The sequence below is a fragment of the Pungitius pungitius genome, chromosome 6, assembly GCF_949316345.1.
Source record: "Pungitius pungitius chromosome 6, fPunPun2.1, whole genome shotgun sequence".
NCBI classification, from domain to species: domain Eukaryota; kingdom Metazoa; phylum Chordata; class Actinopteri; order Perciformes; family Gasterosteidae; genus Pungitius; species Pungitius pungitius.
In genome coordinates, this window is record NC_084905.1 from 21,029,221 (window position 1) to 21,042,647 (window position 13,427).

At 41.2% G+C, this 13,427-nt stretch overlaps 1 long non-coding RNA gene across 1 annotated transcript; it reads left to right on the top strand.

Annotated features, from left to right (window-relative positions):
• The first annotated feature begins 1,788 nt into the window (after positions 1-1,788).
• Positions 1,789-9,684, top strand: LOC134131254 (uncharacterized). Its single transcript, XR_009956656.1, has 2 exons — positions 1,789-2,085; positions 8,652-9,684. It is a non-coding gene; the product is annotated as an uncharacterized LOC134131254 (long non-coding RNA).
• The last annotated feature ends 3,743 nt before the right edge of the window (positions 9,685-13,427 follow it).

Consider the following 13,427-nt stretch of genomic DNA (forward strand, 5'->3'; position numbering starts at 1 on the left):
AGTGAATGCTCCTCGTGCACTTTCGTATTTTGGGCATCACCTGCTGAGCGGTGACCACGCATTCTGCATTCCTCCAGATAAGCCATAAGCTTTGGGGTTTTCTTGGAGACGTCTTTGTGGTTTGTGGTCGCTGAGCCTGGGCTCTCTTTTAGCGACCAAGGAGACCGCGCTCTTGATTACACTTTGAGGGAAACATTTTTTGTCCTCTCAGAAAACGTGGTTATTGTGAATCGAAGCAACAAAAAAAAAGCAAAAACCACGCCAATGAAACATCCTGGCTTTGGCTTGAAAAGTGAACCATAATTGAAACATAACAAACCCAACAATGTACTTGATTACATTTAGGCAACAAATGCACTCACAAGGGACACAGACAGCATGTCCCCCCGAGGGCCCCAAGGTTTCTGACCTCCTCCCTAAGCATTCTAAACTGTATTTGGGAAGTATGAAAATGTAAAAACCATCCACAATATGTTTGCTTCTTAAAAGGAATTTGCTGGTTTCCCATATTGAGATCCATGGAATGAGGGGAGTAACTGTAAAATGTGAGAAAAGGTCGAGGGCAACAGATGAACAATCAGAGGTGGGAATTTATTAGCAGTAAAATAAAAAAAAACGAACTCAAGGGAACATTATACTTCCTGCAAGGAAGGCAGCACTGATTAACACACGCCCTGAACAAAAGGAGAACAATATAGGGCCAACGGGTAGGTCCCCATACCGACGTCAAGCTGAGAAAACAGTAGCCACCCAAACACACACACAAACACACAGCTGGAAAAGGCTGCTCCAGATGCTGATTGAATACACCGGCTGGGGAGGTCATCACCTGCAGAGAGAAAGAAAACACAAAAATCACTGGACAGCACAACAAGGTTTGAGGAGACAGAATGAGTTAGGACTGTGCGGTATTAGAAGGATTCTGACAGTATTCCGTTATAGCTTTGTCAAGTAAACACATGAACTCATTGACCCCTAAAAGGACCGCCTGCTAACCGAACAGCTGTTTGCTTGCCAACTTGCTCCTAACTGGCAAGTAAGCTTGTTAGCGTGTTAGCTCGTTAGCTAGTTAGCGTGCGGGTGCTAGTGTTGCCACCAGAGGCTCGACAGACTTTGCAATAAATCGTTTTCTAACGTAATTTACTTTGCATTTTCTAAAATTAAAAACCCTCCAACAGACACAGCACAAGATGTGTTGGTGCATCATTGTTAAAAATAATAAATAATACTACTCATTGGGCTTCCTGTATATGCATTTGTCATCAAATGGCAGCAATAAGACTATTAGGCAGCAGTCTACAGATTCAAAGTGTTTTATAAATGAACAGAAAAGATAAATCAGACTCATTCAATTTTATTCTTATTTCTTTGTAGTTTCTTGTGTTAAGTAATATGTGAAGGAAACAGCTTGAATATTCTGCAGAATGCTGCATCCGATTCACAGCTTCTACAGTTGGCTTTCTGTCATGGAGCTGATTGCTCCGTGCTTCTGTAAAAACAAAGAACAACACATTTAAACCTTGTTTAAACGTCAACTACAGTCTCAACTAATTGTATTTTACCCAAATAGAGGATTGGCTGTTAACCAAAAAATGGCAGTAACTTATGTGGAGAGCAGAAACATTTCTCACTGACCGTTAGCTGGCCAGCGAGCCTTCGTAGCTAACGTCAGTTAATAGCTAATCAGAGCCAGCTAACGTTAGCTAACTAACGTAACAGACTCCTGACCCAGACAGGTTAATCATTTCAATATAATTAAGACTTGGTTATCACTCACCGTATGTCGCCTGGTTTCTTGTTTTCGCCGCCCTCGATGAAGTCAGCAGAATAATTTGCGATGCTGATTGACGACGACATTGGCAGTTTTAGTGCCTTGAGTGCCCTGCAAAAACTGCAGGTGGTTCTCTTGTGGTCTTCCTCCACCCAAAGCTAATCTCTCTTCCATCTTTCGATGGTCGATTGGGTGCATGGATTTTTTTCTTTTGAACCAGAGGTGGTGACGGAGGCTGGATTTGCTCTCCATTGCTCACAGGTTTGATTTGGAAGCGCTGCTTTTTTCTTCCCACACAGGCAACATCAGTCAAGGTGAGAATCAAAACATCTAATGGCAGCTGGAGCGGGTTATTACAGCTACGATGTTTTTGACATGTTAACTAAATTGAAATTATTATTGGAAAAAGTTATGGGGGCATTTTCTGCCCTTTGCCCTCGTGTGTTTCCGACGCTGCATCAAATGTGTGTAGTTTTGTCTTTAAAATAACATTAACGATTAAACAACAGTGGCTAAAACACATGCTTCCCCACGTAATTACTCATTACTTGTAAAATGTGGTTTTTAGAAGAAAAACAAACATTCATTACCACAAAATGGTAACCGTAAATACAGCTTTCATGAATTGTGATTAATCGGGATTAATGAATTTCAAAAAGTGCAATTTATTAGTTAATTATTGTTATTTTTTAATCTATCTAGTTTATATGCATACTGTTTAAACCAAAACTGCTTGATAAAACATGCTGCATATACACACTTATCTCACCCAGTATCTTGTCTGTATACATAATAAATGCCCCTGCAAGCAAGTAATCTGGCATTTGAGATCGAACTCGCTTCTTTTGATGTTTTCTAGAACCAACCTCTGTGTCTGTATCACTGTGGTGCTGTGCCTCCTGCACGCGGCCTGTAAACACCGACCAGGATAAATGAAGCGAAACTGTGCGGGTGGAGTAAAAGGGTTAACAGTTAATGATAACAGATTCCAGATCAGGAGAACAGTGTTGTAGGATCACGGTACTTGTTGCACCAGCTGATGTTGAAGTAAAACATCAGCTGATTTTGGAGTAAAACATCAGCTGATTGGAGCTGCGCACTGACGAGCCAAGAGACCGATCCATTGACAGGGTTTATAAAAGGAGAACATATATTTTACATATTTTCTGCTGTATATTGGGGGGCAGATTGGTATTTTCTCCATATGGGGGGGGGGGGGGGGGGGACACGACCCCGCCAAAGAATGCGTGGTTACGCCCCTGCTAATGTCATTATTGCGTAACGTTTAATTCACAGTGGCCTAATTGTATTCAATGGCATTTCCTATTGGTGTTGTCTCACCATAATGTCAACCCTTGGCTTGTGTTGCATGTGACATCGATTCGATCGGGATTCCAAATGTTGAGGAAATCATTTCTCGCTTTCAGCATGATTCCATTTGCGTTATTAAAACACATGTCTTCTCGATAGCTTGAATGAAATTTCATCATCATTCGTCTTACATATATTACCGTAACATAATATATATTATCCATGCTGTATATATACATGATCCGTTTTTAAAACTTAAAACACAGCCAAAGCAATTTTTTTTTATAGATTTGTGACTCTTTTCTTCTGTGGAGGATTAAAGGGCAGATTCCATTAGTCGCAGCCTGAGGGATAAAAACCTCTAATGATGGATTACTACTCGGAGGAAAGTGAGCTGTTTCTACAGGAGCTTCGGGCTCAGTTCTGTCAGCACCTGCAGATCACACGCCGGCCGCCCAACCTCTCCTGGTGCAGATGCCTGACAGGCAATGTGCATATTATGCAAATCTGTCTGTTGCAAAATAAAAGACAGTTGTTGCACGCGAACGCTGATATTTACAAAGGAATGTAATCTAGACGTGAAAGGAACAGGATTTCCTGTACTTAAAATGGGAGTCTCCTGTGGAATGTCTGGAGAATCTGGCGTATGAATCCACATTAAAGCTGCATTAATTGATTTTTGGCCACTTGGGCAAAAAAAAAAAAAAGCCTTTAAGCCCATAGCTGTTAACATCTTGTAAAGCTGACAATGAGCAATTTGTTCAACAGACTGTCAGGCTCCAAAGCTCCCCACAAATGATTTGACTTTGAGTCAGTACCTGACAGGGCCCATTATGTTGTAACTTTGGATTTTATGAGTAGATCATTTAGTGAATTATTGACTTTTATATTCACTGTGAATAAATGGTTATATTATACATTAAGAATAAAATAAAATGTATAATATATTAATGAATACATTGGTGCAGCCCTATACTTAATACATGTCCAAACAGAAATGGATCAAACATTAAGTTTGATTTCGGCTTTAATAGATGCTTCGTTTTGGATTTTGACTTTGGGTCTTATTTTTAATGGAGCATTTTTATCAAATCTGTAATTTAAGTTAAATTTGTGACTATTACTTCTTCCCCTGCACACCTCGTTGCTTCGTCCACAGTTCTGAGTGAGATATGCAGAGCACATTCCATCAAATTGAACACCGGCTTTCTCAAGAGTAATAAAAGTCTTCTGTAAAATGTATTAAACATTAAGTTTGTTTTCGGCTTTAATAATTGGTCCTTTTTGGATTTCGACGTTGGGTCTTATTTTTAATGGAGCACATTCCTTCAAATTTAACACCTGCTTTGTCAAGAGTAATAAGTGTCTCCTGTGCATTTCACAGACATAGAGTATTTATCTCTTTTAAGTTAGGCACTTTAAACCGTTGTGTCCTTATGACCTTTCATGCTACAGGGCTGCTTATCTTGAGTCATTTCTGTGAACTCCCACTCACAGGGATTCACTGTGACCCCAAAGCGGGGTGTTTTATCGCATGGTTAAACTGTAAAATGTGTTACATGTTTTAATTTCTGTTAAAAGTTCACATTCCTGCACACTTGCCCTGAAGCTGCACAGGAAGCGATTCAAAAGCCGATAGTGGAACTATCAAGACGTATGTCAAAACAGGCAATTAGGATTAAGGTGATTTTTGGCCGCCGCTAGCAACATACACGCACACAGATACTCTGTACACGGTTCTGAGCAAATAAACTCATCTCTGATAGTAAAGATCATTCAGAGATGTACTTACTTTCTTTCTTAGAGCAAATCAAAAACCTTTTTGATGAGTGTGGTAACCAAATAGATGTTTTTCTGCTTTAATCCGCCCACCCAAACCGCTCCAGAGTGCTCACTAGCAACGGCGTCAGTACGCTCCATTTAGTCTCAAGTGAGCCAGAGGCAATGCATTGTGGGCCAGCTGAGCATGTGGCGCGAGTTCAAGTCTTGTTCTCAGAACTCTTGTTACTATAGCATATATCACAAATCAGAAAATCAACACACTAGCGCGACACATTCAATGCTACGTCCTGCATCATACACTGTGACGCCCTCCGTTGCTTCTGGTCTCTTTCTCCCGAAGCCCCGAGTTTGGCGGGCCCAATCTTGTAATGGAAGTGACTATATTCAGAGTTCTGAGGATCGACGGTTGGGTAGAGACGCAGCGCAGCTCCAGTCTGGCCCTCCCAGGGTTCAATGCCGATAAGTGACTCACAGGCCGGCCACGAGGTAACCAGCCACGGAACCAGGTGGACGGTTGATGCCTCCAAATTGAACACCTTTAATTGAGCCGGATCATGACCCACTTTCTCCCGTCAACAAGAAAGCAGAGGCGGTCAGTCTGGCCAACACTCGACGAGCAGCAGCAGTAGTAGTGGCGTGCACAGTGACACTGGCTTCGGGGCAGGGCAGCGGGCCCTCACATGTCCAACCCAGCATAAATAAACAGACCTGTAATTGGCCCCCAGAGGGTTTTGCATTTAGATGCATGACCGACTACCCCCCCCCCTCCGCCCCCAAACTAATTAATAGGTTTTACCTGTAAGTGGCCGAAGGAACCAGTTTGGTACGTCAGTGCCCAAATGAATACACTGCTGTGGTTGGAGCAAGAGGATTAGTTTGAATTACAGCGACTTAAACTAAAATAGTCACAGTAGTTAATGGCAGCGATTATCTATTTATTGTGAAGGCAAAGTGTGTGAACGGTGCTGACTCATTGCTTCGATTAATACGCGTTGACCTCCCCGCCTCAACGTAGGAAAGAGACATTTTGAATTCCTTGGATTATTCATTCTTAATTTTGGCTCTGAACTTGTCCTGAATTCCGACCCCTCTCATTTTATCTGACACAGAGATATATCTTGAGTGAAGCGAGAAAAAACGTTTTAAAACGTTGACAGTTTATAAAAATGATCATAATTGTACGAAATATTTTGTGATATGTTAAAGACGCACTTTAGCTCCATTTGATACGCAGGTATTAATCCCATTTTAAAAAGCCTTGAAGGTTAGATATTTGCCCCGTCTCTCCTCCACGTCGTCCTCAGGCGTATCCTCCGTGGTCATCCTCCCGTCAGAGCAGTGACTCCCGAGCTGCGCTACACCTCGGGTGTGTGTGACGTTGCTTTAAAAGGATGGATGCCGTGACGCCCTTTGCTGTCTCTGGTGCGAGTCTTGTCCTCTCAGGGCCTGTCGTACCTCGTCTGTCCTCTAGTTGCCATCTCTCTGCGGAGATCACCAGCCTGTCTGTGTTCTTAAAGTCCCTTAACTCAAAAAGGTAAAATAAAATAAACAATAATCAACCTTGCACACAACATGTTCTCACCCTGCCTCCTATCCATCACGTTATGGTTCTGGGTCAAATGAAGTAGGAGCGGCTTGTTATTACTGCCAACCACATTGTGTCCTTGTGACTTTTCGATAACCAGGGAGCTTGGTAACTGCAGATGTCCTTCAATTTAACACAATAGGAAGGCTTCAACTGCAACCGCATCGTTTGACGTCGTCCAGGAAAAACCAAAGATATCATAGAGACCAAAGTTGCCCCACATGTTCAAACAATGCATGTTATGTCCTTCAATTCAGACTGCACTTTTTTCAGTTTTATTGCCCTTAGCATATTGAGACTTTCTCAAGCGAACTTACCCTGCACAAAGCATTTAGTGACCACTCTTATTGAACCATGCTGCAAATGCATGAACACACATGACACCTTCGAGGATGACTTTGTCCCACTTGTGTCAGACAGCAAAAGGAGCAGTTAAAAGTAGTCTATTAGTGAAAATGTGAACACTGTGACATGTCTGATAAGCAGATCCTATCATTATGTTACGACTCTGGGATTCACATTTTGTGTAATAAATAATAAATATTTGACCTTGGAAGTGGGGGGGTGGGGGATCGACTAACAAAATAACAAACCATTTTGGGATAACGTAAAAACTCATCTGGGTTTTAGCAAATTTTGCAAATAAAAGTTAATGGAAACCAGGATTTTGAATAAGTGAAAATGACTAAATTATGATAAAAATTCGATGCAACAAGGATGAAGACTCGCTGAGGGAAACCCCATTAGTAGCAGCTCAGTCTTTAAATCAGTGCAGAAGCTACATGAACTACAGGTCTGGGAATACATTTCCAAACCGGGGGTTATGCACGCTAAAGAAAAAAAACACCGCAGCGTAAGGTATGCAAAATGTGGAGGTCAACACGTGTTAAATGTGAAAAAGGATGCCACGGTTAAAAGCTGCAGCTGCGGAGGAGTGCTTTGTGTGTAGTACAGAAAGAAGAGAAAAGTGAAGGCTCTCATGACAGAAGCACTAATGAAAGTAATAGAATTGATCGCGGATGCAGAGGAAACCAGCTACAGGGGAATACAGGACACCTCGCAGCAATGGCCAGGAATTGAACAAGAAGTTAGAAAAAAGGTAAATGAAGTAGATCCAGATGTGGAATGCCTGCAAGAAAATGTGTTTTTTGGTGTTTTAGTCCCATCACACACAACAGAAGTAATAATGAAAATGGTGGAGGATGTTTTTGAATTTTTGACGCCCCCACAGCTTGCTTATGGGGTGGAGTGCAATGACTGGGGCTGTAACGGGTGAGGTACAACAGACAGCAATAGTACTTCCAATCCTCAATGCTTCCCCGTTAAGGGACAGGTTTTTTTGCCTTCATATAAATCTATGGTGTTTCTTTTCAACTCTCATGCACTTGTCCTCCCTGGCCGGCCATAAGGGCCGACCGTGACCTTACAATACCGAAGGGAGTGAGTAGAGCAGACAGGCGAGTGTGACGAGCAGGTGTACAGAAGGAGCTGATGAGGTGGAAGTGACAGGGTAGGACTGACAGCGCTGTGACCGGGGCAGTAACGAGAATGAAGAAGGGTGAACTATCATTGGTTTACCTTGAGGATGGATTGTAATAGATGTCAGTAGGTGGATGGGGACACGCTTGGACCTCTGGTTGCGTTCCTTTGATTAATTTAGAGTGGGTTAACCTCATCAGGGAGAAACTAACTAACATACGGTACAGGTGCATATGTTTGCCTGCTTTATCTAAAAGTTTCCTCCATTTTACACAAACTGTTCTTTTCCCACAATGGTTTCCTTGTATCGGCCAGTCAGAGAAATCTTCACAGATTTCACAGAAACCAGACTTGATCACTAACACTTACCATGTCCAAAGCATTATGAACCTCGTCCAGTTTGAAGAAAACTATAAAAACATCTTTGTGGGACATAAACCGGATGGGCGGAAAACGTTTTCTTAGTAGCAGAAGATGTTTCACAATCCAGCAATGATTAGAAGTTTGAGTAGTGACATGAAATGCAATGTAATCCCGAGTGTTTACTTCAGTTTGACTGGAAACTGTAACGTGAGCAAAAACTGGTTTAAAAGAGCCAAACTTGGCATCATTAAGTCTCAAGGTGTAAGTATCACATAAATATGATGGAATTTCCATGAGCTTCATCCCTGGGTTTTTGGCATTTCTTACGCATATGATTAATCAAAAGTTTTTCTTTTGCAGGAGCACTTTTCACAAGCTGCTGATGCACCCCCTCTCGAAAGATATTCTATCCTCGAACAGGCTGGTTTGCGTGGTAAGAATGAGGGTGCAACGTTCACATCTTGAATGTTTTTTGTATGTGAAGGAAAATTCTTTTTGATCGGTTGATTCAGAAGACGATTTTACAGAGAAAATGTTGCCAGACGAACAATGCTCATGAGACCGAGTCTATGCCTTTAACTATGGCCACATGGAAAGATCAAATCGGCCAACTAAAATAAACTTGGACTGTGAAGGTAATGGCATTGGATTAAATGCTGCACACCATTTGTTTAATAACAAACACACCGTTGATTTTTGGTGATGTTATTCCTCAGGGAATCCTGCATTGGTATTTGTTACTGTTGCTTCTGCAGATCATCAACATTGTGTTCTCCCCCTCAGTCACAGAGGGTATGACTGTGTTTTTGAAACACCCCATGAAAGATCATCATCAGCTGTTTAAGGAGCTCTACCCATCCAAAAAGTTTTCTTATTGTTAAAAGACTACAAGTCAACGTTTATTGAACAGTTTCATGCCTACAGATTATTTGACAAAGCATCTAATCATGTATGGATAGTGAACAAACACAACTTGACTCATTTTTTTACATAGTTGCAATAAATGAACTTGTTTGAAACATTTGATTTAGTTATTTAGCCTATAAAAGAATAGTATATTTTATCAGAATGAATGTATATTTTTAAACTAGACATGGCTTACCATTGATGAGTTAAAGATGACATTAAAATGTTGTATTTTCAATTTAAAGATGTTATTGCAGTGTATGTTTACTTAGAAAATTTGAGTCAATTTCAATTGAAAATGTAACAGAATGACAATGTTAACAAAGTATATATACATGTCTTATGGTGCTGAAATTTTTTTCATATTTTTACAAAAATGTATATTTTCACACTATTGTTAAGATGCGATTACATTGGAGACTGCATTGTATTATTCAATTGTATGTTATTAAAATATATTAAAAATGTATGTTCAAATAAATTCATAGTCACTTGGTTCATAGTCACTTGGAAGGCAGATACAAGCTTCTTCTCAACAACTGAGTGCATCACAGGGACATTTATACATACACAGGGGTAACGTCTTGGTTTCATTACGGTACTGATAAAAATGATTTTTGTCATTTTGGGTCATCGTTCAGGTGAAATTAATGATTCGAGGGCTAAAACCTTTGTTTTTCATTTCCAAAAACTCCCAGAGAAAAAAATCTCGCCCGTTAAGACTTTGTCACACCAGCATTTCAAATGGCACAATTTCACAGTAAATTGAAAACATTCCACTGAAAGACGCTGCGGATTGGCCTTCGAGGTCAAAGTGAATATGTGAACTAAATGTACCATTACCATTAAATGACCTCATTGGGCTCACGATACTGTATAAGAAAATGTCTGAGGAACATTCTGCTTTTGAGAACCTCTATATATATTTTAGACGGGTGACATAAATTCTCAGATTCTGCGAGCCCGGCGGTTGGTCATGCAAATTCAGACAATCCAGATCTGAAAGGGATTTATAAGGAATGTGCAAAATGCATTAGAAGCGTTCCAGAAATGGTGGATTTTTAAGTACTTACATCTTCTTTTCCAAAAGAAGGTAACCTACACAGAATACTGTGTAACTCACAGATCATTTTTGGACTTAAATCCATTTACCAAATGCTTTTTTAAGACACTGAGGAAAAATTGGCGCAGCAAAGAGGGCCCTTCTTCATATGCCATGTCCAAACCAATCACGTCGATTTGGTGTGCTACACAAACACACACAAACACACACACATACAGTCATCACATCAAAGAGGGATATCTAACTACTGCAATCGAGTTGTTGCATCACATCAATAATACGGGACCGGCGTTCTTCCATTGAACTTCCTCATAGACGTTTATATCTAATCCTTACTGCTATGCTTGGATAATGGCTTAATGTTTCACCTGCAGGTGTGTCTGGCCCGGCTGAAGACAAGGCGGCAGATACGGATCCACTTCCAGAAAAGGCTCCTAAGCAACTGTTTAATTCCATGACAATCAGCTTATGTTTAGTCTCGTTGAGTCACGATGAAACCAGTTATTTGTTGTTGTGTTTTCTGGACAGGACCAACATTAGAAGCAAACGTAGCAGCTATGGAATGGCATAAAAAGGGTAGAAACTAGTCATAATAAATCAAGTATGTGTAAAATCCAATGATTGTGTATCAGAAAAAAAGAAGCAAACAAACAAACAAATCTGTACATGCTAATGAAAGTTAGGCCAGTTTTTTTAGAGAATGTTGCGTAAGCAGCAAACTCAAACCAATACCCTGGTTTACACACATCAGGCTGTCTTCTGCAATTTAATCTATAAATTTGAATGCCGACTATAAGAATGTAGCCATCAGAGCCTCGACTAAAGCCTTGATATAGCCTGGATGTTTTTTCACCTTTTTTATTATTGACAATACTGCTGCCTTGATGCTTTCGCACTGCACTTTTGTTTCTTTGTCATTTCATATCGACTCCCGATTCTGGACATACCTTCAGCCATCATCCATCTGCACTGAAATCACATTGACATCGATCAGACACACAACATCTGCAAACCCTCCCCAGGTGTGTTGGGGTGGGAGGGACGTTAATGTTGGACAGGGTTCAAGTCGGAGTCTCTGTTTAGCTGAGATCCCAACTCAGACCGCTCCCACAGTCCCTGGCTCTGAGAAATCACTCAGCACCCCTCCCGCCCCCCATTGGGATGGAATGGGGAGGCAGGAGAGGCTTCATCGGAGCACAGAATATCAGTTTGAGTTTGCAGGCCCATAAAGCCCGACCCCCACGGATTTAGGCCCTGCAGGGACCTTCTTCCCTCACCCGCACAGGTCGGCCTCACAGACCTCACGCAGACAGGTGGGGGCCTTTCCACACCACGCCTCACCAGTCGAGGTTGCTACAGGTGCGCTCCAATTGAGGGGAAGAGACGTCTCAGGCATGATCAAGAGAAATGGGAGAGAGAAAACCCTCTTCTGGGCTGAATTTTAGGTGTCATTACAAATGGTCTGAGAACTTTTGTCAATGTTATCTGAACTGAACAAATGCTGTCTGAACATTGTTATCTTGTCGGTGGAGATTGATGAAGGAAAAGTAGGACTTTCATATATCGAGTTTTGGCATGAGGATTCAGTTTAAAGACTAATTGAAAAAGTGAAGGGATCAGAGTACTTTCTGAATGCGCAGTATACGGCTGTGGTTTTGGGAATGCTTACATTTTCCAGTTAGAAAAAAACCTCCTTTGAAATGCAGTCCGGCTGCCTGGTCTCCTTAGACTTCTGATCCCATGCAACAGAGCTGCTTTGTCAAGGAAACCGCCGCTTATCTCCTGTTTGGGAAATCAGCGTTTACTTACTTTCAAATTATATCTGAAACTTAAATCACTCACTCACTTCTTGTAAGAAAAACCATTGAAACCTAACAAATATGTTTATTTGATTTGATTATGTTGCCTTGACATGACTGAAAAATTGCCTTTACTTTTGTCTTTGTTTTAACAGTAAGTCTGTAATACGTGTAAGTTTTTCTTGGGACATAATTGGGAATGCAGTTGTATTGTAGGAGACGGCACAGAGTCTGACTCTGATATTATGTGCACCAGCTGTGGAAACATGCGAACAGCATTTTCTTTACACAGGAATCTGGGCAATTGATCGTAAATCGTAAGACAAGAACAAGAAAATTTTACATCTTCAGAACCAATCCGGTGGTATGAGTGGTTTCTCCATCCGCTCTCCCCAAAAATGTCCATGACCAACGGGGAGACTTTACGGGATCATCATGACTCGATAAAGATTATTGCCTAACAAGGTATGGTGAATCATACAAGTAAAGCTTGCTTAAGCAAAGATAAACAAACCGCCACCATCATACGCTCTCATCCCCATCTATCACTCCTGGTTAAGTTTGGAGGTTTTTCTTTTTACTAATTGAACAGTGTGCTGAAATGTTAAAAATCTTTTCAAATTTAACTGTTAAGCTCACAGTGTCAGTTCTTGTATATCTGGACTGTCGTTCAAATAAGACGACCACTTCAGTGTTTTGTGGGTTTCTAATAGCCGTGGAACTTGTGATTTAACCAGACTTTCCTTGATACGTCACATGAAAACTCGACTGAGTGTACGTTTGCTATATTTCTTTTTCTGAAAAACGGCTGATGTGAGTGATTTTGATATTAAAGTATTTGAACATTCGATCATTTCTCAGCATTTTATGATGTTATTTGTTGTAATGGGTCCTTTCTGTCTACGGTTCACCGTTTAAACTGTGTATGATTTTTGTTGTAGGCGGTTGGTGGTGAAGGCTACAGTCAGTTAGCCAGGGCGCTCGGTGGGAAGCTAACTTGATTACACCAGCCACAGAAGGCCAGTGCCAGTTTGAATTTGGTCTTACGTATTCGCTCGAAGAGAAGAAAAGTTTGGCTGACAAAGAATTTAGCAGATGCCAGATTGTGAGCAACCCCTCATTTTTTCCCTCGGAGAGCGGCAGGTGTTTCGCTTTAAAAAGGGACCTGGGTAATCGGTGGCTTTCGGCAGGACGTGTCGTGGTTTCCCGTAGCGATGGCAGCTGTTTCACAAACAGAAAGCCTTGCATCTTTCCTAATGAATCTACAATAAATGTTGCTTTGTTTTCACTGTACCTCAACGGATCAGATCTGGTTAAGCTGAGAGTTTCCACACAGGAAAACGGGCTTACTTTCCGCTAGCTGCTATT